This window comes from Leptonychotes weddellii, chromosome 6 (assembly GCF_054177405.1).
Source record: "Leptonychotes weddellii isolate Sample4059 chromosome 6, ASM5417740v2, whole genome shotgun sequence".
NCBI classification, from domain to species: Eukaryota; Metazoa; Chordata; class Mammalia; order Carnivora; family Phocidae; genus Leptonychotes; species Leptonychotes weddellii.
The window spans coordinates 120,439,498-120,443,301 of NC_138374.1; the positions used below are offsets into that span (position 1 = coordinate 120,439,498).

The window sequence follows — 3,804 nt, forward strand, 5'->3', positions numbered from 1 at the left end:
GCTCCCTGCTCCGCGGGAAGCCTGCTTCTCCCTCTCCCACTCCCCCTGCTTGTGTTCCCTCTCTCGCTGTGTCTCTCTCTGTCAAATAAATAAATGAAATCTTAAATAAAAATAATACTGATCCTGTCTTTATTTAAAATTTGATATTTTGTTCATTGTTTTTTGTATTAATTTTACTTTTAAAATATTGCATTGAAACATTTATTTTGATTAGTGAGATTTTTTTTTTTTTTGGTGTGTCCTTAAATTTTACACCTGAGACCTCAACTCTTCTCACGCTAGCCTTGGTCCTCACCACACCTACACCGTACAAATTCTAGAATGTTGACTGCAATGCCTAGAGAAGCCATGTGAGGAGATAAATATCTCTTTGGCTATAAAAAGTCTATAAAACAATAGGACTATGCAAAACCTGAGCTAGTGTAATAAATTACATATAACATGGCATTCATTTCTTGACTAGAGACTCATTCCCCAATCTCCCTCCCTCACACACACACATAAATATACAAACTTATTAACTTATTTTTAGAGTTAGCACCATGATAAGAAGAAACTTGAAATGTTTTGACATATTTTTAAGCTTTTCTATTATTATCCTTCTAGGATTTAGAGAGTCTCTCAACAATAGTTAACTGAACTATTGATTGCAAAATGTCTGAATATTCATTACTTTTATTTTAATAATTCATTAAAAGTCCAATTAGCATCTGTATTTGGGATTTTTTAGTTAAACGACAGCTGTAAAATACACCACATGGAATTTTTAGTCTTTTTTTTTCATTTCTATACCTTTTGTTTTATGATAATGCAAATACCTCACCAAATAGCAAGTCTGAAGGATGGGATTTGGGAATTTATACCATTCAGTTATATCCTCAGTAGTTACCAGGAATCAAGGAGTGAGACTCTGTGAAATAGAACATAATGAAAGTCATACCAGGAAAATCATGCCAGTCTTCATGTAAAACTACATTCTGAGTGTATTTAATCACAAACAATGATACTATACATTTTATAGCACACTATGATTCACAAACTACACTCATTTTTTTCACCCAAATTAAATAACAACTTTAGAAGTTAAGTTGTGGGTAAATTAGCACTATTTTACTCATAAGGAAGCTGGCAGGAAACCTCCTGACGACACATTGTATTACATTCTCTACAAAATGTGAATCAACATTTTTATTAGATGCATGTAATGCCAAATTTACAGTCTTAGTGCATGCAGTGGGTTCAATTTCCTAATCTGACAGAACAGCCTAGCATTTGGTAAACTAGAGAGACACAGAGTCAAATGTGAGGGTTGAGATGCTACAAAACAACCCTCCAGTATGCTGGTCTCTGTATTTCCTCAGTTCTAAAACTAAAGGCAGAATTACAGCATAAAAATGTCTCTGGCTAAATAGAAATTTTCCATAGAACGAAGAAGGAAAACCCTCACCCAGTCTTCTAGCATTAATATTAATACAAGTTTGTTCATGTAGTTATCTACTTTCACCTTCACACTTTGATAACTTTATTTTTTTTTAAAGATTTTATTTATTTACTTGACAGAGAGAGAGCACAAGTAGGCAGAGTGGCAGGCAGAGGGAGAAGGAGAAGCAGGCTTCCCACTGAGCTGGGAGCCAGATGTGGGGCTCAATGCCAGGACTCAGGGATCATGACCCAAGCTGAAGGCAGCCGCTTAACTGACTGAGCCACCCAAGCACCCCTCACCTTGAAACTTTGAGACAGAGACCCTGAATAGCTGAAATAGAAAGACCAGAGACTTTGAATAGCATGGGGGAGAGGACAGAGGCAACTTCTCTAGGACTGTCCAGGATGAAACCATACCACCCATTTTGTCCAAGAGAGGCGAGGCGAGTGACAAGGTGGCAGCAGGAAAAAAAAAAAAGGTACCATCTGCCAATTTCACAATTTTGTCAAGGACTAATGCTTTTCATATACTCTGAACAATTAAACCCTCTAAGATATTTTCTATATTAACTTAAAATATTATTTGTATTCCTTCTAAAGTATTTTTATGTCTACAAAAGCACTTACCCTTCCATTGTATCCTCAAGAAAGGCACATTGCTGCTTCACTTTTAAAAATTTATTTCTTGGGGTGCCTGTGTGACTTAGTAATTAAGCGTCTGCCTTCGGGCTCCCTGCTCCTCAGGAAGCCTGCTTCTCCCTCTCCCACTCCCTCTGCTTGTGTTCCCTCTCTCGCTGTCTCTCTCTCTCTCTGTCAAATAAATAAATAAAATCTTTTAAAAAAAATAAAAAAATAAAAATTTATTTCTTCATAATCTATACTGGATTTAATCTTATCTTGGAGGATCATGTTCTAACATAAGTTACACATTATTCTCAGCCATGAAAGTTTGAAACGTGAAACTCATCTATGCTCTTCCTTTTTCTTGCCCACAAATAATATGCTAAATCCTCTTCTTAGTAAAGTCTGTGCATTTTATTTTTTTATTTACTAATTACCTCATTCACAAACCCACTACCTTAACTCGATTCCCCTTAGGATACTGTAATGGGCATCTTCCCTTGCTTTCCACCATGTCTATTCCATCTCTGATCCATTTTATATTATACAGCTGCCACATTTTCTTTTTTTTTTTTTTTTTTTCAGAACTCAAATACAATTTATTGGTTTTCTTTGATTGCCTCTGGTCCAGCTTTGGAAGGGCTCTCTGGGTTCTTCTGGCCCTGTTTCCGGGCCGCTGCTGCTTTAGCTTTTAAGGCCCTTCTTCGCTTCTTGAGCTTTTGTACCTCCTGGAAGACCTGAATGCACAGGGCCTTCTTGGCTGCCCAGCGTCGGTGGCCTTTCCGGTGGTACAGAGCGGGGGAGGTGTACTCAATCCCCAGCTCCTTGCATACCTTCTCGAAGACACTGTAGTTGGTCTTCCGGAGGTTTTTGAGCATCTTTTTCCTCTGATCGATGCTCATCAGCAGATAGCGCTTGTGGGCTTTGTCCTTTCGATGTTTCTGCATGTGTTCTTCATAATTGCGGATCTTGACAGTCAAGGCAACAATTCGAGCCTCCAGGGAACTGGTGTCCTCAGGGTTTGCCACAATCTTGTTCATCAGCTGCTCTTGCTTGATTTTTAGCTTCTCCTTCTGGTTTGCCATTTCTAAAGACAAGAGTCTTCTCACGACATCGTCAAACTTCTCAATTCCAGGAATGTTCTGGTAGTCTTTGAGCAGCGTGGAAGGGGGCGGGTCATCTTCTTGGCTGGGCTGGACTGGTTTCTGGGTGGCATATCCGCGAACGGCCGGGAGGATGACACTTCTTCCCTATCCACCGGCCTTTCTCCCTCATCCTGCCACTGCTCTTCTCCCCTATCCTCGTCCCCCGTATCCGCCATCTCCGTCCAACCCCATTTCCCTCCCTACTTTTTCTTTATAGAACACAATTTCACTCATGTCATATTTCCATTCAAAAACCTTGAGTAATTTCCCATTGCCCAAAGAAAAATGTACAATGGGAGGCTTGCATTTGCAGAGCTTTACAGTTGGACACCCTGACTTTCCCATCATGTTTCCCATTGTTTTCCCATTTGCTATGCTCAGGCTAAACAGAATGATTTCTCTACATTTAAAAAATCTTGTACTTAAATGAAAAGGGAAAATTGTATTACAAGTATTAATCATAACACATATCAACTGAAGTAATGAAGTCCTCCAGTGAAGTTCAAGGACAAAATTTTGCATGTAGAAGTTTCACGTTTTTTGTTGTCATTAAGAGATGTTCAACTCCCTAAAAACAAAATATAGGATCATCATCGTTTGGAAACCATGGTAATTC

The 3,804-nt window shown here is 38.8% G+C and overlaps 1 pseudogene; it reads right to left on the reverse strand.

Moving 5' to 3' along the window:
- Nucleotides 1–2,601: 2,601 nt before the first annotated feature.
- LOC102740143 (small ribosomal subunit protein uS15m pseudogene) lies at nt 2,602–3,311 on the reverse strand (annotated as a pseudogene).
- Nucleotides 3,312–3,804: the final 493 nt, after the last annotated feature.